The 23,551-nt window shown below is 46.6% G+C and overlaps 1 protein-coding gene and 1 long non-coding RNA gene across 5 annotated transcripts in view; one reads left to right on the top strand and one right to left on the bottom strand.

Annotated features, from left to right (window-relative positions):
• The window catches only part of RALY (RALY heterogeneous nuclear ribonucleoprotein), a 423,518-nt gene that overhangs the window by 257,594 nt on the left and 142,373 nt on the right, over nucleotides 1–23,551 (top strand). The window lies entirely within an intron of this gene.
• LOC109282507 (uncharacterized) lies at nucleotides 570–18,929 on the bottom strand. 3 transcript variants are annotated; one of them, XR_002089512.2, is made up of 4 exons: nucleotides 18,809–18,929; nucleotides 15,031–15,205; nucleotides 5,877–5,923; nucleotides 570–655 (listed from the first exon to the last, which is right to left on the bottom strand). It is a non-coding gene; the product is annotated as an uncharacterized LOC109282507 (long non-coding RNA). The 3 variants fall into 3 exon arrangements; XR_002089510.2 differs by having other exon boundaries at nucleotides 15,111–15,205; XR_009464344.1 differs by lacking the exons at nucleotides 570–655; nucleotides 5,877–5,923 and adding an exon at nucleotides 9,357–13,575.

Raw genomic sequence — 23,551 nt, 5'->3', positions numbered from 1 at the left:
GCAAGCCTTGTTTTTCCTTGTGACAGGTACTGCAGCCCGAGTAAGGCTGTCAGGAAGGAACTTGCTCTGTGATTTTCTTCCTTGTGATTTTCCAGTTTTTCCTCAAGCATTATAAGATGGTTTTCTTTCCTTGCCATGTATCAGCTGGCTTAACTTGGGTAGGCTGGGTCTCCCATTATGAAGAGAATATCATATAAACAGAGAAGCTTGGCACTACACATGCTCCGCTTTGCTCTTAATTTTCCCTGCACAGTGGAAGCCGTATGTCTGTGGTCACATGATTCACGAACTCTTGAGTACAGCTCTGTAAAGGCCTTAGGGCTGAGGTAGTTGCATGAAGAGGCAAAAAGCTCTATCATCCAGATCAAAGAAAGGATTGTTACCTTTAATTTGCCTCGTGAATTGTTTATGTCACAATATAAACCAACAAGTCTTTGATGACTCAAAGAGGGTTAGCAATGGGGTTCCTGGATCTATTTCACTCTCTTTTTGTCGGTTGCGTGCGTGAAGTTGGCCCTCTCTGTTCCCCCTTCTCCAGATTCATTTGGAACCTTTCCTAGGTTGCTAAACAGGAAGCTTGTGCTTTACCACGATGTTACCTATATTCAGAAAGGAGAAGCCAACTTGTCCTTTGTGCTTCAGGCAGAAGATGAACCTTGAATGAGGGTTAGAAAACAAGAAACAAAATACCCAATTTAAAAAATAGAGAGGAAGAAAGAGAAGATTCAGACAAATAGTCCTCTTCGTAAGGTAATTATACCATCGGAAAAACTCTTCTTAGTTTCCAGAGACTAATCACAGTAGGTAACCATGATCCAAAGAAATCCTCCTTGACCTTGAGAAATGGCAATATATCATTCGTATGATTTCTATCGTTGCTGCTCCATTCACCAGGAGACCATCAGGCGTTCCGTCGCTGTTGTGATTACATTAATTTTGGATTTTCCTGTTTTAGACTTCTACATAGCAGGGTAGGCCATGAGCAGGCTGTCATCTTCCACCCCAGTTGGGTGAACATAGTGTGAAAACTCAGCAGAACAAGCTGGGGTGCCACCGCTGGAGTACTCCACACCTCTGCTATGGCACTGGCCTTCTCAGTGGCTGAGTACTGTGCACCTATCTGGGCTGCGAGCACTCATACCTAATGCATGGATGTCCAATTAAATTCTGCAGTGTGTACTATCTCCAGAACCCTGAAATCTACACCAATTCAATAGTTACTGGTGCTGGCCAATATTGCTTCTCCAGACATTCACCACAGTGAAGCTACATAGAGAGGGTGTTCACATGAATGACAACCCAGACCTCACTATCTAAAGAGATTTAAAGAACCTGTTAGCTCACCGCTTGGTCTTCCAGAAACCTTTGTGGACATATGTACAAGCCCTTGTAGCATACAACAGTGTAGCAGTTTGGAGGAAAGTGTGAAATGAAACCACCATTCAGAATAAACATCTAATTTCTGACCCAGCAATAAAGCCTCCTGGTTTTCACCTTCCATAAAAAACATGGACGGTTCTAAATTGGATCCCAATCAGGCATGGCTGCTGCAGTCACTTTATGCACAAATGGTGTATTAGGAGTTCTGTAAAATGTGACTCTGGCAATCCTGATCAAACTATGGACCACATAACAGCACTCTGTCTTCTATACAAATTTAACAGTGATATTGTAGAGATACAGTTCCTTTCCTAATGCTTCCTAAAGCATTAGACTAGTTAACTAACCTTAAACTGGACTTAAGTTATTGTTCCAAGTTAACCACATTAAAGAAAAAGAAGCATTAGTATGCTCCCTTCGCCATGGGTGACTGGTGCTGCCTTAGTCAGGGGTGCACGTGTTTCCCCCCCACCCCCCGTGACCAGTCCCGCTGCCCGGGAGGACGGGTCCCCCCATGGCCAATTGTGCTGCCTGGGGGGACCCCCGCGACAGCCGATTGCTGATCACTGTGGCCAATCGCTACAGCTGCATCTGGGAGTAGCTGCAGCCACTTCAGGAAACAGCTGCAGTGATCAGCCAGCACCTGCAGGGGGGGCACTGGCGCACCCACCTGCCCCCCCACCCATCGCCTAAGCAGCAAGCACGGCTGGTCAGGGGGTGCACCTACATTCTCAGGGGGTGCACGTGCACCCCTGTATGCCCCTACACATCACTACTGCCCTTCCCCACCAGTGACTTCCTGTGCTTCTACAGCACAGTGCTGTGGTAGCCAACTTGATTTGGAGGAGATTCGGCCTGATTCGGTGGCTGAATCCCTGCATCCAAATTGAATAGGGAGACCTATTAAAAGGTCTGAATCAATTCCAAAGCCTTCAAATTAATTTGGAGAGATTTGGAGATTTTTAAGGCTTCCAGGAAACAGAAACTGAGAAGAGGGAGGTGAATGGGGTGATGTTCCATATATGGAAATGCTGGAGGGGGCGGGGGGAAGTCTGGTCTGATATTGACATCTATAGCTGGCCAGCAAGTGTGAGCTTTCTCTGGGTTCCCTTTCAATCACAGTGCTCTGGGGGAGGGACATAGAAACAACATATCAAGCTGTCAAGTAATCTGTGCCTTTTGTGAGCTGTCTCTCTCTTGGACCAGCAGCATCTGAAAGGCTCTGGCTTGCTATCTAGGCTCTTGCTAGCTAGTCTCTCTTCTTGTAAATTGTATCCAGTCCTTTCCTACTTACCCTTGCCTACAATCCCTATTGTTATCCCTATCCATTCCTTTGAACTTATTCTTCCCCCAAACCTCTTATTTCTTCTTGTTAGTCTGTCTTGATTCTTTCCCCCCACAAAAACAAATCTGTGTTTTCCCTGACAGTGTGTCATCACTGTGCAGGAAAGCACAACATATATTTTACACACACACACACACACATTTTGCAGCACACCAGACATTATGATGTGTGGTGGAAAGGCAGGTGCCAGGTCTTTTGGCAGTGGAGAGAGATGGGGCAAAGGGAGAGCTGCAAGTTCCCCCCACCCCAAATATAGGGGTGGGGGAAATTTCATTCGTTCCTGGCAGTGATGAGTTTTCTGCTGCTAGTGGGAGCAAGGAAGTGGTACCGGTACCTGCACATGCACCACCACCACTAACCAGCAGCAGCATGACATTCTCCACCCCAATTTCAGTTCCAAGCATGAGTCTTCCAGGGCCAGAGAAGGAGCTGGATCTGGAAGCAGAGGAGCTGAGGGCCATAGCAAAGGAAATTCTGGGGAAGGAGGGGGAATCAGAGTTTGTGCTTCACACCCCTGAAAGTTCCCATAGAGGCAGGTCTCCTTCTCTGGAAGGCACTTTGGAAGAAGTTGTGGGGGCAGGTGGCTCATCTTCTCCTGTTGTTGTGCCTCTGCTTGGTGAGGAGGGGACTAATGCAGGATCCCTGCCCTCAACCCAGAAGCGGGCGGGTAGTATAATGTGGGATCATTTTGAGGTGGCAGATGATCCCAGGTATGCTACCTGCCAGCACTGCCAAAGGCAAATCAGCCAGGTCAAGGACGTGAAACACTTCACCACCACAGCAATGCTGCTGCATCTCTGGGGGCAGCACTGCCTTGTCCTTGTTCCTCCTCAGCCTGGCACCAGTGGGAGTGTACCCAAAAACAAGTCCCCCTCTCACTCCAAAGCCCCTGTCCCCAAGAAACAGAGGCAGGCCACCCTGGACCAGTGAGAGAAAGGCAGAGACAAGGGGGGCCTGTTCCGAAGGTGAGCGAGGTCACCCAGGCCATTGGGAAAATGCTTACTCTGGATGGCCAGCCCTTTTCCTTTGTTCAGCTTCCAGGGTTCAGGCAGCTCACAGCGCTTTTGGCCCCATCATACCAAGTGCCCGCACGCACCACCTTTAGCAGGACAGTGGTGCCCTCCCTCTATGAGCCATGCAGGGAGTATTTGAGGGAGGAGCTGTGGAAGGCAGGGCCACAGGTAGCCTTGTATTTCACCTTGGACATCTGGAGCAGCCGGGGTGGAGATCATGCCTACCTCTCCCTCACAGGGCACTGATGCAATCAATCAGGGTATCAGTGGGCTCTCCTTCAAGTGGAGGTGATAGATAGGTCCCACATGGAAAGGGAGATCATGGTGGCCATGAACCGCATGGTGCAGAGGTGGCTTATTGGGCAGGGCGAGCTCACCCATGGGTTCAGAGTCACCGACAATAGAGCCAATATAGTCAAGGTGGTGCATGATGCCAACTTTGTTGGCATCTGCTGTGTGGCACACAAGTTCCACCTCGTAGTCAAGGATGCCTTGGAGGGGGGCAGGGCTCCCAGTGCTGGCACTGTCACTACCAGTCAGCTTATTTCAAAATGCAGGAAGGTGGCGGGCTACTTCCACCAGAGCATCAAGCGGGGCAAGATGCTGCAGGACAAACAGGCAGAGCTGAGCATCTCGCAGCACAAAATCATGAAGGATGTGGAGACTCGGTGGAACTCCATATACCTGATGCTGGAAAGGCTGGTTGAGCAACAGAAGGCCATCCATGAGACGACCTTGTTTGGGGGAGACTAGGATCAGCAGCCCCCTTAACAAAACTGAGTGGGATACTCTCCCTCAATCTTGGTGGTCCTCAAGCCATTCCCTAAGGCCACCAAGAGCCTCAACACTGGTGATGCCCTCCTTAGTCAGGTGATTCCCAAAGTAAAGGAGCTTGAGAATGAAATGGAGAAGTTCCAGGGGATCAGTGTTCCTGGCTGGGGCAAGCTGCTTTCACCAGAGGTGCAGGCACTGGTGAAGCAGCTGAAGGAGGACATAAAAAAACAGCTGTATCCCTTGCAGACCAGTATGGTCCACATGCTGGCAGGCATGTGCAACCCAAGGGTGAAGGGGAGCATCTGCAGCAGCAAAACCCACGATCACTGGACAGAGGTGCTGGTGAACAGAGTCAGGGTGGCAGAAGGGCAGAGGCAGGGGGACATGGAAGAGGGGGATCCATTTTCCAGTTCCAGCACTCCAACCGCAAGCCACCCTCCTCTACCACAGCCACTGCCAATGTGGGCCAAAGACATGGCTTCAATGTTGGGGTCCAGAATCACCAGACCCCACCATCAAGCAGGTAGCGTGGAGGTCTTGGTGGATAGGTATCTCGCCGAGAATGTGGAGCTACTGCACTGCGACCCCTAGCCTATTGGGCAACTCACAGCCAGATGTGGCAGGATCTGACCACAGTTGCCCAGGAACACCTGTCCTGTCCACCAGCCAGTGTTCCAAGCGAGAGGGTGTTCAGCACTGCTGGTGATGTTGTGACACCCCACCACACCTCCTTGGATCCTAGTTTGGTGGTGCAGCTGGTGTTCCTGAAGGTGAACCTCCCACTGCTGGGGTTCCCCAAGCTCCACCTGCAGAAGGAGTGCCACCTTCCTCACTCTACACCTATTTCATTTTTTTTATTTGCTTTCAGAAACTTGAGGTGCACTTTCACAGAAACCCCTGAACCACTCTGCCTGAAACCTGGCAGGCCTCATACCTGCACAAGGGGCTACCATCCCTGCTGCATTCATCTTGCTCTACCTTAACACACACAAGTAATATGAGTTTTGCTTTCAACAGTTTGAGGGGCACTTTCACAGAAACCCCTGCACCTATCTCCTTGAAACTTGGCAGGCTTCATGCCCTTAGACAGGGATACCATCCCTGCTGTTTTCATCTGAATCTGCAAAAAAATGACAAAGTTATAGGTATTTTAGTGATTCCCCATTATAGTCTATGGCCAAATCTCTGAATTGGTGCCAAATCTCCGAATCCAAATCGACTGAATCGAATCAAGACAGTGATTTGAATCACCAAACTGAATCACTGTCCCTCTGAATTGGCCAAATCCTAATCAAATACTTGCTGCTTCACACAGGCGTACTGTTCAGAGTCATGCCCCCCTGCTGTAGAGGTCAAATTTTTACCTCAGGTCCTTTTGTAGGGATGAATCTGTTGCCCAGCAAAATGTCACCTGTTAAAAAGAATAGTGTGATAACACATTAGGATAGAAAACACCACAGGCAGAAAATTAATGTCACATGGTCTATTGATTAGATGGGGTGGGGAAGGACGCAGGGCTCCTTGGAGCAGTTGCCTTTTGGGTAACTAATTAACTGAGTGACCTTGAAATCATTACTTTCTTGCTTTGTGCCTACAGGCCAACACAAGTCAATGGAAATACCTGCATTGCCTCAGTAGGCTATGGTCAAATGTTTAATGACTTCATCATTAAAATAACAATACTTGCCTAAGCTTCATCCTTTCCAGCTTTCAGGATCAGACCCCTTCCCTCTGAAAGTCAATGGAAGTTTTCCTGGAGTGTAGACTAGAATCTTACCCCTTGCTCCCTCACCAGTGTATTCTCAGGTTTAGTTAATGGACATAATACACACTTGCCTTATTCTAGCTCGTAGACAAATCAAACCAGTAACATAAATAAGAGAAAGCTTCAGTGGTAGAAAGTAGACATACCCCACCCCCCCTTCTACAGAGAGTCACTGTCCACTGAAAGGGCAGCCAGGAGCTTGCTGCTGCCTCAATGCTTCTTCATGGTATCTTCTTCCCTTGTAGCTCCTAGGAAGCACTGGCTCCACTCTTAAAAAGAAAATACTCTTAGAAGGGTGACAATAGAAGCAGTATTGCCAGTCTCCTCTGGAAGGCAGTGAGTCTTAGAGCTGGAGAGGAATGCAGCTTGGACCTATGTGAACCTAGTCCAGTGAACAAAATTCTGTATTCCCTCCCCCTCACTGTAAATCAGGAAGAACTCCATAGAAGTCCATAGAGTTGTAAGTTGTAGACACAAGGATTGGGGCTGTTACCTTCTAATCTCCAGCAGAAAGGCACTATAAAAGTGTAACATGATAGCTAAGACAATAACTCAAGTCCTTGAAGCTTCCTGTTCAAAGGTATTTATGATAATAATAGCACCATTTGGCCAGCCAGTGTGCGATCACTATATAAATAAAATTCTAATTGTGTGAAGGGCAGATGGCCGAAGTGGGAATCCATTAGGCTTTTTTTCTACTGTGAGGAAGGAAGAACACCAAAACTTAAATAGAGGCAGCAAATGCTGATTTCTTTAATTAAAAGGACTTCAGTAACTCCAAAACAGATGGTTGATTTCTCCTCTTTCTTAAGAGTATCTTTGAAATATGAAGAGATATGGAAAAAATAGACAAAACTTCATTGCCCTTTTCTTGGTTATTCTAGTGGTAAATATTTCCAGTGTATGGGTGAGATCCACAGCTGATACGAATCAGTACCATTCCACTGACTCCAATTAAGCTATGCCAATTTATACTAAGTAATGTTGTGGCTCACCATATTTTATATAATATAAAGTAAACTTGTAGCCACTCAGACCTAGTGGACATCAGCTGATGTTTAAACTCTGCATGTCCACAGGCCATAATCTAACCTCAGGTACACCAGTATCAATCCAGTGTAACTCTTGGAATTCCAGTGAAGTTACACCAACATCACTGAGATTAGAAACTGACTACCTGTATCCATTAAGGAGATTGCTTTATACTGAAAAAGGAGCAAGGATTACAGAGGGACAGGAGGGACACAAGCATCAGTTCAAGCCTAGTGGATTTGACACACAATTATAGTATTGGGTTTCTTGAACACCAGTCTCCCTACCTGAGAACCATGGGTAGAAAGAACTGTTCCATGTTAATACATTTGTAACTGTTCTTCCTGGCACTGTCAGCAGCAACAAGTATCAGGTTCAGATGTGTCAAGGTTACTCTTCTGCCCTCTCCAAAATTCAGGATCTCCCTCTCACTCCATACCTACAAATCTGTATTTAACCTTCATACCAAGGCCCAAATCTTTAGCTAGTTTAGCTTGGCCAACACTATGAAGATCATCAGAGTCTGGTTGATTATACGTCCTAAGGAACTGGCCTCAAGATTTTACTGTTTAAAACAACCTTCTCTGGTATTAAATCCCATTTCAAGATTCATCGTTAATATCTTCATGTGTTTCATTAGAACTGGGTTCATGACAGTAATGAGTGCAGTAGATTCTTTAATAACAGTACAGTTTCACTGAAGGAAAGATTTTTTTCTATGAATAAATTAGTTGGTTCTGGTATATATGATTTGCTTAAAGGGAAGAACTGTGCCAACCTGTAAATTTAAACCATGCTGTCAACTCTTATGATATTATTCCAATATTTGGAGTTTTTCTTAGAGGCTCCATTCTTGGAATAATTGATTTGTGAGAATACTAACATTCTGCACCACCTCGGGCCTATGCTAGTGAGCACCCAATGAAGCATGTCATCCCTGCTCTCCACATGCTGTGCCCCAAAATGGACATAATATATATGCCATAGAACTACACCAGGTGTGTGCAAGCAAGTGCTCCTGAGACAGCAAGCTTACCAGCATGTACCCGATGCCACGTTGTTAGCTTTGTTACATCTATCCAGGTAGAGAGCATATGGCACAGGTACAACTTGGCTGCTTCACTGCGTCAGTCACTCATGCATTCTTGAGGCAGCATAGATATGTCCTGAGGGTACATTTGCTTCTCTTCCTAGTCATCTGTGTGTCCAGATTTGGTCACCTATATGGCACTTCTGGCATTTACACACTACTGGAATTATTTCCTGGATGCACAATCCTGCATGTATAGGCACCTGTGGTTGCAGGCAGACTGGGCATATGCAGTAGGCTCTGTACTGGCCATATACCTTGATGGTCATGTGTATAAGCTCCCTGTGGATGCATAGTGGCCTTAGATTCCTGCAAATGTAGTCGACTAAACCCAGGTCTATCAGGACTTAAAACTCAGGTAGTCTGCTTTTCCCCTGCCACCAAAAAATCCTAACAGCAACACAGAGAGCAGATGGATGAATACATTATCAGTTAACCCATTTGTTCTTAAAACTGGAAAACCCATCTGCTCCAGGATCTTTTCTTCGATGAGTGCATCACTGGCCTTCCAAAGATGGCAAGGCCTGAATTTTAGTGCAGGAGCCATTCTGTTATGAGCCTACTCATAGTCCTCCTGGTCCATGTCACTCCTGTTGACCATGTTGCCCTCCAAGACCCCCTTGGCATCCTGGATTCTCTTCTACCAGCCCTCAGTACCTCTGTTTTGGCCTAGCACTGATATCAGTCCTGGTAGCGCCCACAAGAGGTATCTCCACTGTGATCCATTTATAAATGGCCTGATTTAATTGGTTCTTTCTGCGGGACCTCTGGGAACCGTCTTCCCTCCAGACACTTCCAACTAGTGGAGTATTTCATGGATCCAGACATTTTTGTCATTTACTTGGTGGGTGAGTCGGTACTCAAGGGTTTTGTGCTGCTCTCAAGAAGCCAAATTTGCTGGGAGGGGGGGAGGGAGAGGGAGGGGGAGGGGCAGGGAGAAGAAGTGTTCATCAGATATTGGCAGCAGCTTGCCTTGTACCTAGCTTTTAATATTTCAGGCCTCACATAGCCCCTGGGACCTCAAGGAGGTAGAACTGAGAGAGATTCACAGAGAGGTCACATCAGGGAGGCAGGAGGTTAGAAGCAAAGCCTGTGGGATGCTGGTGGGGTTGACTAACTCCCCAGGGGGGTAAATGTCATTGTGAAGTGTCAGGGTTATTCCGATTTCATCCAAGATCATACTTGATACAGTTTGCGCCAATTTGTAGCTTTATAGCATTGCATATTTTCTGTTCACTCATATTTTATGTTACTTTTAAGGCACTTACAGCTCCATAAATATTACGTCTGCCCATACATCCTCATTTCCCTGCTTGTACCCATGACTGATTATTATTAACTTAAATATAAATAGCTCCACTACTCAGCTGCAAAGCAAATTCAGGCTGGCAGCGTCTCCTGAAGTGCCTTTACCCATGAGATGCTTTCCTCCTTCAAAAGGAGATAAGAATGTCTCTGGGTTTGGGGTTTGATTGTTGCTAACATGACAACAGACAGCTGTCGCTTGCTGCTTAGGAACCAGCTCACTTGAGAAGAGTTTGAATGTAATGCTCTTGACCTCGAGGTTCACATTTTACTTGAGCAAAGTAAACAATGAATTGGAGAAGCCAACGAAAGCTTTGCCTTTGGGAGCGATTTCAAGCATTTCTGGGAGCCACTCAGTCTCCGTGGTTTGCATTATTATTTTACACTTTCACTGCTTTCCTCTTTCTCCCTCCCCTCACCCTGCTCTGGAATCAGGTATTTTTCATTTATTTATTTATTTGCTTTGGTTTAAATCCAGTTGTCTTTCTTTTGCAGCAGGGAGCTGATAAAATATTACCACAGGGAATCAGTATTCCAGAGTTCTCCAGCCTGGATTTCATTTGTCTCATTGCTTTTTCTATTAAAAATCAGGCTTGCTTGTGTGGTACTGTTTATAAACACCCTGCAAGGTGCTTCCCCACCCACTATCACCCTTCTAGTGGAATCAAGCTTGAGTGTTTGGATCCATTTCGGAGTTTTCTTAACTGCTTTTGTTTGAATTGAGCTGGTTTGTCCTTTCCTGTCACACGTAATTTCTGTTAAGATGGCTCATTTTTCTTAGTGGTAAATGGAATTGCAGAAAACAGATAAGTTCTCTCGTTCTTCTCCTCAGATGAATCATCCTGCCTTCCTTTTTGCATCATATTTGCTCTCTGGGTTTACTGTAGCCTTAGCTCCACAATAAATACTTTTGCAGGCACCATGCTCTGTAAATCTAACCCAAAGAACTGCAAGCTTTAAAGGAGCTCTGTCAATTCATGCATTTTCTTTCAACTTCACATCTGTAGCTGATGCAGTAGTACCTGAGATGATGCTCTGGGTTGTATATTTGAGCTCTTTACATAATTTTAGCAAATGTGTGGAAAAGACCATGATGCTACAGCATGACGTTGCCATGGCCAAATTATGGATGTAAAATTCAGAGTACTAGTATGAACAACAGGGTATTCCTGTAGGTAAACTACAAGACTAGGAATACATCTACACTGTTGTGACTGAAGTATACAACAGGCATTCTTAAATTACTCTTAAACCAGCCAGTTCAGGTAGTGGCAGTTGTCAAACCATGGCAACATGGAGCTCACCACAGGCTGCAAACCCCATCTATGGTGCATAATTCTTGTGTGGTTAGCCTGTATTAAGCACTTTTCTGCCACAGCTAAATTATTGCTGGTACCCAACCTAGCTAGTTTGGAGCTTACTTGGGTATGTTTATATTATTCTGTAATCACTTCAGTGTAGACACACCTTCAACATCTGTATAGCAAATGCATTCAGGAGGTAGCTCAATCCATCTGCAAAGTGCAGAAACAAGCCTCTAACGTTTGGCTTTTGTGTGTGCAAAAGGGAAACTGGCTTTTCACAAAATAGGTCCTACATATTCATTGACCAGCAATTAAAAGTCTAAGAGGAACATATGCCCTCATTGTGATCTCACTTTTCCTAATGTAAATGTAGGAGTAATGTAGGAGTAATTCCACTGAAGTCAGTGACGTTGCATCCTACATAAAACTGAAATAAGTGAGAAGGGAACCAGGCCCAGAGGCAAGGTGATGACAAAGTTATTCATTGTTGTAACTTATTTGTATTGTGGCCCCACCTAGGAGCCACAGTTATGAACTGGGATTCTTTTTGCCAGGAGCTGTTCAAATACAGAACAAAAAGACCATCCTACCCCAAGAAGTTTACAACCTAAGCACAATTACTAGAAAGTACATAACAATCTGAACTGGATCGTGCTTGAAACTTCTATGATTCTTGTCGCTGGGATTTTCAAACAAGTAGGTATAGGGCACCTAACTCACTTAGGTTCCTTTGTACCTCCCATCCTGCTTGATGTATTACCATTAAACAGTATGGAAAAGGAAACTAGGTTACTCAGTTTCCTTTAATCTCCCTCATCAGTTTAATTTTCCAGTTCACATTCCCTACTATGGGTCTATTGTCATTAGGGGTTTACAACACTGCAGGGAAAGGCTGAACACCATTAAAAAACTTATTAACTAAAACCAAAAAATCATAGAGGCATTTCTTTTTATGTCCAGTTTTATATCTCCCTACCTTCTCATTATTTTTTAAAACAAAATCCAAATTCTATGTCTGGAACAAATTGATCATGTCCCTTTAATTCTGGAAGCTGAGTAACATTTCCTGTCACGTCAGCCTTTGAAATGGTTAAGAATGGTTAGCCCTGCTGCTGTTTCTGCTCTTACTGCTGTCTGTAACTATCCGTTGGGCCTCAGCCAGCACAGCCTGATATATTCCTTGGTGGAATTTCATGAGAGATACGCACCATTTCCTCCAAGAGGAGAGTTATTTTACATCATCACTTTAATAAAAACTGTCTTAGTGATATGAGCCAATGAGATGGGGCTGGGGTCAGATCAGGAGGCTTTCTGACCAAACCCTAACTGCATCTGCATTAAAAAAAAATGCCTGAATTGGTTTAAAAAGGCCTCTGGAAATCTCAGGCTGCTAGCTATTTGGTAAGTAACATAAGGATAATTAGAAAGTGACAGACCCTTACTGCCTGTTAAACTTCTGTCTCGCCCTTCCCTGGGACTTCTGTGCTCCTGCATGGTCCCTGCACCTGCCCCCAACAGTGAGCAGGGCTCTGTTTCTGAATTGCTGGATGTTCTTATTTGGCCCTGTTGGAAGTGGAAGAAATGGGATTACAACTATCTTCACTTTATATTTTTGCTGGTTGAAAACTGAAGCTGGGCAGTTGCAGAAACTTGTCCATGAAGATTAGTTCTGGTGAATAAGTGCCTTCCCTTCTCCTCCAATCAGGGAGGGGAGGGTCATTCCACCCCTTCAGTGGAAAGAATGAAGCAGCCTTCAGAGCAGTGACTTGCAGCAAACCAGTAGTGTAATTTGGGGAGCGAGGAAGGTTGAGTGAGGCACAAGCCCAGGGCGCTGATTCAGAGGGGGCACATGAATAGCAGCCCACAGGGAGTCAGTGCCACCGCGCCAGCAGCCCATGTTCAGGGAGCTTGCACTGAGGCAGCAGCAGCTCATGCCACTGTTACTGCCACAGCAGCAGTGGCCCTTGTGTAAGGAGGTAAGGGCTTGTGTGGACATGTGTGGACCCTCCCCACACATGTACTGCGCAGGGTCATACCTCTGCAGCAGACCTCTGGAGCCATTTCACCAGCCCAGGATAGATGGAACACACTGCACTCTGTCTCTGCCCCCCGTGCATTCTGTGCAGCACAGGGGACAAGCACAGCTAGTTCGGAGGCAGCTATGAAGAGTGTATGCCATCTACGGATTATTCAGAAACCAAGGAACCCCCACTATCCTGCTGGATCCTTTTCTAGCTGCTTTGAATATGACAAGCCACTGTTTTGGCCCATAGCAAATATCAACCCTACATACCTTCCAGCTCTTGCTGGGTTGCAGGAGGGCAGATGTGACTCACTTTTATTGAATGTCACTTTTTATAAAGAACAACCTCTTTCACTCCTAGATTTTCTTGGCAAATGTATAGCAAGCCCTGGTCTCCTTGGCATCCTATTAATGAGCTATCATGAACAGAGCAAACGCCAAATCACTCATTGTTCCTCAGTTGTGTATGGCTGAGAACAGCAGAAGCCAGGGTGTAGAAGAGATTATTCCACAAGACTGAAGTGAAGTTTTGGAGGTCAGATGTCTGTGGCACAAAGGAATTAATTGGAATGTTATTGTCATTGGAGAGAAAGGCTGAACAGACTTCTCAGGTACAGCCCCCCACCCCCACCCCATACTTCACAGCAGCGTCTCACTTTACCCCTGTACAGGGAGAAAGTAGAAGCTCACAGGGTCCGTAAGGACCCAGAAATCCATAAGAGGAAGTGGGGAGAGGGGGTCCTACAGTTCTCCAGGCTCCAGTCTGAAATGTGTTCAGACTTTGTTTCCCTCTTCCCCACCTCCCTGGTGGCTCCATGGCTGGGTAGAAACTTGGAAAAAGGCATGCATCTATTGACTTAAGTAGCTCCCTTTGGGAACCATTCAGTAGCTGGTTCCCATTGTGCAGTTTGAACAAGAGGTATATAGGCCTAACTGTGGCATATAATGAATCCTGAATCAAATTCAGAGCCAGGGACCTTTGTGCAGACAGGACCACTGTGGTCCTCTGAAAAACACTACCCAGCCCTACCCAGGCAGTACTTTATTCAGTTGTATCGTTAAAGCCTGAGTCTCATCTCCTCTGTCTGGCTTTGTTCACTTCAGGGAGGACACACCCTGTGTTGGCTGAAGTAAATGAGGGCTGCCTTTTGGATCTGCACCATAAAAATATACTGTGGTATCATAACTCAGACAGGTGAATTATTTCGATGCAGAAAGCCCAGCCCCAGAATAAATCCTTCAGCTTTCCTGGGTGGGAAATCTTGGTCCATTCATTTTTAATAGCTCTTGTAAATTAAGACTCTGGTATTTTTTTAAAAACCCTTCTCTTCACATCTCTCATCATTTGTAAATGCATTATGTAAGCCTCTAATTCCTTTAATCTTTCTAGGCAGAAGATGTCCAAGCTGCAGTAAGCTTGGTAAAGGTGTGGTAAGCTCACCAAATGCCTCAGTAATGCTATCCTCTTCTGTGCTACCTGGTAGCTTTTAGGGATTTTTCACAGCAGTATGTAGGTACAGAGCCAAGCACAGTGGAACTCCAGATGACTTACAGCCTTTAGTTGCTGCTCTCTTACAAATAGTATATAATAAATCTCTGGTAATGAGAACAAGGCATAAAGGATATTGAACCCCACATTGCTAAGAAAGTAGAAGTCAAATCCTCAATGGTTTGTAACTATAATTGTTACATCTGGGGCACCAGCTGCCCAGCTGCAACTTCCCTCCCACCTGGAGTGGTGCAGCAGGGGCAGGACCAGGAGGAGAAGCTGCTGCTGGAGGTGAGGGTTGCTAAGCAGCACCCAGGCAGCTGCAGCCACACTGGGAGCAACCCCACCACAGGCTATATGCACTGGCCGGGGCTGGGACTAGGGTCAGGGCTGGTGCCAGCAGGCACAGACAAGAGTGCAGTGATGGCTGCCCTGGGCCAAGCTCAACCCCATGCAGACTAACATAGGGGTAGCCACAGGCCAGATCCAATCAATGGAAGGGATCCCTACCTTGGGCCAGATCCAATCAAGTGGTAGGCCAGCTTTGGCCCACAAGCCATATTTTCTTCACTCCTGCTTTACACACACACCTGGAAGCTATAGGGATGGGCTTTGGGCTGTTCAGTTAGAACCAAGGGCCAGACTTTTCCTGATAAAAAGGTATTTAGATCCAGCTTTCAGTCATCTGCAAAATTAAAAAAAACATTGTTATTAATTGTTAATCAGTACCTGTTTCTAGCCAGTTTAGTCCCAAACTGCTGGTGTTATCACTAAAAGACTATAGCAGGAAAAAATGTCATGGACTAGGGGAAGAGGTGCTGAATGAGACTGAGTGTAGTGGTTCAGTGTAGCCCTGTGTTGTTAGGTACCTCCACTCTTCTCAATCAGTTCATTTTTACTGATCAAAGAAAGCATCATTTTCAAAGAGAGGATTGAATTGTGCCTTGCAGTGCAAAATTTGTATGGTTCAGGTGGCCACCTGGGCATATGGAGACAGGTGGTTTGAAAGGTGAGTTCAGGTTTTTATAAACTATTAACTTTTTTAACTGTTTAAACTATCAACTGTTGTAATTTGGACATCCCTAATTTTCTGGGGGGGTCTGATGTTGTTCCAGCAAGATTAATGGCAAAACTTAAGTTCAGTGCAGCAAGATCAGACTTCATTCTGAGAGCCTGCATCTTCACTCCCTTGCACTTGCATGTTGGCATGTACTTCAGTGTACTTTAAGAGTGAAATGCTATCACTGGTGTGAGTGTGCTTCAGTAGCATTTAGTATTTGCTTTATCTAGGTGTATAGTTGTGTTATCAGTCTGAATAACAAGGGACTGTGTAAAATTATGAGCACAAATGGGGTGAAGACAGAAGGGACTGGTGCTCATTCTCAGAAATCCCTCTGCACATATTGTGGGGTATGATTTGAAAGGGATGTAATGAACAGTCCACAGGGTCTCTTGTATCCTGTTCCAAAGAGAAACATAGACTGACAAATCACACAGGGAGAGGGCACTAGTGCCATACAAACACCAAGGCAAAAATATATCAGTTTATACTAGTAGAGGTCCTGTTACATATTAGTCAATGAGCCATTGCTGCCCTTCAACCGCTGCCATCCATACAGGGCTGACTTTCACAGTCTGGTGCTTGAACCCTCTAACACTGCATTCTGATTCCTAATCCTGCAATACAGTGGAGATGCCTGAGTCACTTTATAATGACTCCCTGTGTACACTGCCACCAGAACTGACTTAAATTCTAACATTTTTTAATCTTCCAGCTTAATAGCAACAGGGTGACCCCTCTGGACCATCTGTAGACCTGCTGCTCTACAGATAAACATCTCTTTGCCACCAGTTCACCCTGGCATTTATTTTCCACTAGCAGATCATTATCTGGGAAGAACTTATAATTTTATTAACAGTCTTGCTTAAGTATTTCAAACCATGAGGAAGTGGAGATATATGGCTATATAGGTGTAACCTTTCTGCTGACCACCTGTCAGCAGCAACTAGGGTCGGGTTCAATTTCAGGGATACTAAATCTATTTTACCTTGGCTTGAGCCCCAACCCAGTCTACCTGGGAAACACTAGATAAAACACTAGGGTGTCCAGTAAAACCAACCACCCTTCTGTCACTCTTCTCTCACAAGCAGCGTAAACACGAAAACCAAATTTATTACAAAGCATAAAGAAAAGACAAAAGTAAACACTTACTATAATTTTAAAACACTACAAACTACAAAACAAAGTCTATAGGTGGCACCCTCCATGGGGGGGGGTGTTTACCCATACTCAGGCAGTCTGGGATTTAGGACTCCCCTAAGGGTAGTTCTGGGGGTTTGCACCCCTATACCAGCTCTTCAGCAATGGGCTGGAAAGTGGGGCCCACACTGGAGAGTCCAATGAGCTGCTCCAAGGGTCCACTAAGCTGCAGGGAGCTGCTAGAGGACATAGGTCCTTCTGCGCTGCAAAGGGCCCCCTGTTGTTCCTTGAAAAGCTGTTGCACTGATCCTCATTTGCACATGGTAGATTTGAGGGGTGAACAGCAGTTTTCCTCAGCACATTGCACCCAAAGTTTTTAGTCCTAATCCCAGGTCTGCTGGGGCAGGAAACTGCAAAAGAACTCAGAGAAAACCCAGCCTAACAGCAAAAGAGCCTGACCAGCAACCAGCACCAACTGCACTGCATTGGTCAGGACACAGAGCCACAAAAGCAACATGTGCTAGATCCAGACCATGCCAGGCCCAGATACACAGCAAACAAACGTGCAGTAGGGCTCATCAATACAGCTATGCTGAGACACAACCACTGTAAAACAAAAAAAGGGGGACTCAGGCTTGTCCTGCACCCAGGCCTGAATGCCAGGCCTACCTGGCTGTGGCCTGGACACATAGCCTCAGCCACACTGCTAAGCTGAGACCTAAGAGCTAGGAAATAACAAAACAGGGGGCCAGGCCTATTTTGGCTTGAGCCTGAACTAGAACTAACACCCAACCACTCCACTTGGTTAGGGCACAAACTGCAAAAGGGATAAAAGAAGGCCCAGGCCTATTTCACTGGGCCTGAACCAGGCAGCAGAAAGCCAACCAGGTCTATACACTAGGGATGTGCAAAGCGGGCCCTATTCAATTCAGATTCAGCCCAAATCAGGAGCAGTGATTTGATTTGTTGATTTGGATCACTATGCCTGGTTCAATTTGGCCGAGACCGAATCAGACATAGATACAGCTTTAAAAGGTTTTTCTACATACCTCGAGGTACCAGCGCTGCTCATGAACACTGTGATGCTGGCACGAATGGAGCATCCCACAGGAGTGTGGGGGGGCCCCCCACATGCTCGATGGCGAACCCGGAAGTGGAGCAGAAGTACTTCCGGTCCATTTCTGGGTCCACTGGGCAGTACACGGGGGGCCCCCCACGCCCTCCCAACTTGGCAGTCGGCTGCAGGGGGACCCTGGGTGCAACCCCCCTGAGCCCAGGAGGCACCAGTCACCAAGCTAGGGGGACACAGGAGGCCCCCAGCGTGATCCCCGGCAGACCCAGAAGTGGACCGGAAGTGCTTTTGGTCCATTTCCAGGTCTGCTGCCAAACGCATTGGGGAGCCCCCCCATGTCCGATTTGATTTGGAGAGGTTAAAGAGTCCTCTGATTTGGTTTGGATTCAGAGATTTGGCCACTGAATTGGGGCAAATCTCCACTGAATCGAATCAAGGACCAAAGCTTTGCACAGCCCAACAATACACCACTGAGGCCTGAATAAGCAACAAAAAGTGTCAAGGCTTCATCCTGATCCAAATCTGCCAGCCAACATATGGCTGGGGTTCAGCCCCATAATAGTGGGCTGAAATGCAGAAGCTGATAAACAGCAAAAAGGGCCCAGGCTTATGGCTGCAGCCTGGACATGTAGTCTCAGCTATACAACCATACTGAGACACTAGCTGCTAGTACCCTGTTCCTGGGCAGTCTGCACTAGGGGAGGATACACTCATGGCATCCTCCTACTCAAGGCCTATGTAGCCAAAACAGCCAGGAAAACACATAGCTGGGGTTCAGCAACACAGCTATGCTGAACCCAAAATAAGTTGCAACAGCAACTAAAACATGCCAGGCTCTCAGCCCTGGCCCAGAGCGTGCCAGCACAACTGCCAGGCTCCAACCTTGGCCAGTTGCTGCAGGGATTGATGCCCCCCTGTACGGCATCATCCCATTCAAAACCCAAACAAAAAAAAGGGGAAAGGAGAGGGAGAGAACAGAGGTCTCAAGCTCTGAGACAGACTTTCTCTCCCTGTACCTGAGGCTTTCCCTTCACATAGCTTCAGTCCGCTTCATCAGTGAAGAGCTGGGGATGACTCCACCGCCATAGGAAGCAGGCCCCTCTGGCTCCCAAATCAGTGTTCAGGCTTCAGCAGCCTCAGGAGGAAGAAAAAGAGACCAGACCAGGTGGCCTCAACCTTAAATAACTTTTCTGACCTCATCACAGGACCCCTCAGTCAGAAGCAGCCTCATTGGAACACTGTTAACGCAGACCAATCAATTCAAAGATGGTCAGCAACCCCTGGTGAAGTGGCCAGAGTCACCAAACTGGTTCCACAGGTTCCTTGGAAGGAAGCTTAAGACAAAGGGTCTGGACACAATAAGGGGGGATGGGAGGATGGTTCTCTCCAGTCCTACAGGAAGCAAGATATACAGCACAAACAAGATACACAACTAGGGTTACCATACATCCAGGTTTCCCTGGACATTTTTTGGACCCCTGTGCTATGTCTGGGCATGTTTTTAAAATAAGAGCAAATGTCCGAGTTTTCCATTCTTCCCGGTTAGCTGCTTGGGGTGGGAGCAGTGGAAAAGGTGATTGGTTGTTGGGGATCATGTGCTCCCCACTGCAAAGTAGGGGGGGGAGGGGGAGAAAGAGAGAGAATGTGGGAGCTGCTTGGGCAGCAGGGCTTGGGGGGCAGGGATCTGTGGGTCGGGAGTAAGGGCCACTGGCAGGGCTGGGAGGGGTGCAAGGGGCTGTGGGTCTAGAGCAGGGGTGGGCAAATATTTCAGGTGAAGGGCCACTTACTGAGTTTTGGTAAGCTGTCGAGGACTGCATGACAGGCAGCCACGGGCAGATACATATTTATTTTCTACATTTTTTAGGGGCTCCACAGGTCAGATGGAATGGCCTGGCAGGCCAAATTTGGCCTGCGGCCCACATTTTGGGAAAGCTCCATAGATAGGGACACTAGAAGAGCCACTCTTATGGGAGCTGAGGGAGTAGTTTTCCATCAGTGAGACGGGAAGTTGAGGGCCTCAGAAGGAGGACTCAAGTGCCTGTACACTAATGCCAGGAGCATGGGGAACAAGCAGGAGGAGCTAGCCTTCCTACTTTCCAGGGGGCATTATGATCTAGTAGGGATTATGGAGAGCTGGTGGGACTCCTCACATGATTAGAGCATAGCCATAGATACCTACACCGTGCGTAGAAGAGGCCAAGTAGGGAAGAAAGGTGTGGGTGTGGCTCTCGATGTAAAGGAGCAGTACACCTCCTTGGAAGGTGACATAGGCTCCAAAAAAGAACAACTCTTGGTCAAACTGGGGGTGGGGGGGAGGGAGGAGTGAGAGAGAGAGACCTAACTGTAGATGTGTACTACAGACCACCAAACCAAGGGGAGGAACTCGATTTTGAGTTCACCCGAGAACTGACAGAGGCTGCACATGCATGGGACGTGTTCATCACGGGCAATTTCAATTACCCAGACATCTCTTGAGAGGAACACTCGGCAAAGTCAGATAGGTCATATTCCTTTCTGAACTGCACCGAAGAGCTTTTTTTGACTCAGGAGGTGTGAGGGCCAATGAGAGGTAGCGCTCTTCTAGACTTGGTCCTGGCCAAAGGTGACAACCTGGTGACTGACTTAAATACAGGGGGCAGCCTAAGCGACAGCAACCATGAAGCCATCACATTCACTGTCCATCACAAGGCAGACAAACCAGATAGCAGGATTGAAGTTTTGGACTTCAGAAATGCAGATTTCTTCAAGCTCAGGCCACTAGTAGGGGAAGTGCTGCAGGACCAAAGACCAAAGGCAAAAGGAGTACATGAAGAGTGGTCATTCCTTAAGGAAACAATCCTTGAAGCACAAAGGAAGTCTATTCCCATGCAGAGGAAAGGTAGCAAAAGGGCTGGGAAGCCATCTTGGCTAAACAGGGAAATCGTGGTCCTCTTAAGAAAGAAGAAAGAGGCGTACAAGCAATGGAAACTTGGGGCATGCCCCAAGGAGGACTATACAACAATGGCCTGCACTTTTAGGAAACAGATTAGAAGGGCTAAGGTGGCAACTAAACTAAAACTAGCATCAGGGATCAAAGACAACAAGAAGTCCTTCTTTAGGTATATAGGGAACAGGAAGAAAACGAATGGGATCATGGGGTCACTGCTCAACAACTCAGGACAGCTGGTTAAAGGCACTCAGGAGAAAACTAAACTGAAGGAGTTGCCCAAAATCATAGCGGAACCCCTGGCAAAGCTCTTCCAAAACTCGTGGCACTCCAGAGAGTTCCCTGAAGACTAGAAGAGGACCAATGTTGTTGCCATCTTCAAGAAGGGGAGGAGGGAGAACCCAGGTAATTATAAGCCAACTAGCCCAACTTCTATCCCAGGGAAAATCCTGGAAAAATTCATCAAGGAGTCTATATGCGATAGGCTTGCAGAAGGTAGGGTTCTGAATGACAGCCAGTATGGCTTCATCGTAGGAAGGTCTTGCCTTCCCAACCTCATCTCCTTCTATGACCAGGTAACTTGCCACCTGGACATGAGAGCAGGTTGACATTGTAAAAAAAGCTTTTGATCTGGTATCCCACAATGTTCTCATGAGAAAATTGGAAGATCGTGGGCTTAACTCCGAGACAGTTAGGTGGGTAGGAAGATAGCTCAGGGTAGAACCAGAGAGTTCTACTGAACGGATCTGTGTCATCTTGGCAAGAAGTGGCCAGTGGTGTCCCTCAGGGGTCAGTGCTTGGTCCAGTGCTTTTTAACATCTTCATCAATGATTTGGATGTGGGGGTCAAGAGTTCACTGGCCAAATTCTTGGACAATGCCAAGTTACGGGGAAGCATGATCACACTTGAAGATAGGCTGCAGATACAGGTGGACCTAGACAGGCTGGCAAGTTGGGTGCATGGGAACCAGAAGAGGTTTAACATCGAGAAATGTAAAGTGCTCCACCTGAGGACGAACAATCCTCTGCACACCTACAGGCTTGGCAACACCAATCTGACCAGCACACTGAATGAAAGAGACCTGAGAGTAATAATTGACCGTAGTATGAACATGAGCTGGCAGTGCGACACTATAGCCAGCAGGGAAAATAATACTCTGGCGTGCATCAATCAGTGCATCTCCAGCAAAACCAAGGAAGTGATTCTTCCACTCTACTTGGCATTGGTGAGACCACAGATAGAGTATTGCATCCAGTTCTGGGTGCCACACTTCAACAAGGACGTGGAAAAGCTTGAGAGAGTCCAGAGAAGGGTCACCCATACGATCAGAAACTTGCACAGCAAACCATATGAGAGAAGGTGGAAGGACCTGGGGTCTTCAGCCTGAAAAAGAGAAGACTGAGAGGGGACCTGGTAGCAGCTTACTGCTACATCAGGAGCTTACATCAAGGGCTCAGTGAATAACTGTTCACCAGGGCACCCTTAGGGAAAACCAGGAGTAATGGCCACAAACTCCTGGAAGACCATTTCAGGCTCAACATTAGGAAAAACTTCTTCACAGCTAGGGTGTCCAGACTGTGGAATAAGCTTCCTCCAGAAGTGGTACAATTGCCTACCCTGGAAATCTTCAGAAGGAAATTGATGGTCACCTTGCTGGGGTCACTTAACCCCAATTGTCTTTCCTTCTTGGTGCAGGGGGCTGGACCTGATGATCTTCTGAGGTCCCTTCCAGCCTACGTTCTATTAATCTATGAACCCCAAGTGTGTGTGGGTGTTATATTGGGAATAGCTGCTGCAGATGCTGGCTATCTGGGTCAGCAAACTTACGCAGGGGAGATTAGACAGAGAGCCCTGATCTCGAAAGTTTGTTGTAGCACATCCTGAACAAGTGACAACATCTCAGGTTGGGGCAGCCCTGACTCCTGGCTTCATCATTGTTGGACACAGTGTGCTCTCTCACCCCTCCCCACCCCCGCCCTCCCCCACCCCGAAAGTTAAGTTTCCTCTCAGTGGAAATTATGGTTTTTAAAAGATTTCTGTTTAGCTACCTGACACCCCCCCACACACACACACACATACACACACAAATTCATGTGAGCATTAGCTGGAAATATTGGAGACCAAGTACCATGCAGCAGGCACATGTGCACCTTGTGTTTAGCTGATTTATGCTGCAGGCATGACAAAAAGGATGGCTCAGAGCCTATGGAAATCTCAAGAAAAGTCTGCAATTCATAGCCTGAATGATATTTTACAGTGATGAATGCCCAAGTCGTTGTCACAGCATTTAGTTATCTTCCATACATCCATGCTGCTGTATTTTGTTGTATTGTATCATGGCATTTCACATGCCATATGCATGTAGAGCACCAGCAGTGCTTGGAAGGTCAGGGGCAATCTAGGGAAACAAAAGGCTTTGCTGGGAATCCAAATTTGTGTTCTTCATTCAGTCAGAGGTCTGCCTGAGGTATTTAGTTATTTTCCTGGGGGCCTCCCAGCTTTAGGTGGAGAAGGAGAGGGAGGGCATTCAAGGATCCATATGCAGCCCATGGGCTGAAACTTTTCTGCCCCCCAGCATTTTTTAATTTAGTCCTCTGAACTGGATTCACATAGGAGGGCATCTTCTGTTTCTGAGCCACCCAAACTGACATTATTGAAAAAGAAGTCTCCACTTTGTTGCAAAACGTTAAGACTTCTGACAGACTTGATAATTCAGCAATAAAATGCTAGAAGGTGTTATACACAGCTTGGTGACAAATACATTATTAGAATGATTATGAGGTCAAAAGGGAATCATCTGGTCTAGCCTCCTGTGGAGCACTGACCACCGAAC

Source organism: Alligator mississippiensis, chromosome 9, assembly GCF_030867095.1.
Source record: "Alligator mississippiensis isolate rAllMis1 chromosome 9, rAllMis1, whole genome shotgun sequence".
NCBI lineage: Eukaryota > Metazoa > Chordata > Crocodylia > Alligatoridae > Alligator > Alligator mississippiensis.
This window is presented reverse-complemented; position numbering and strand designations above follow the sequence as displayed.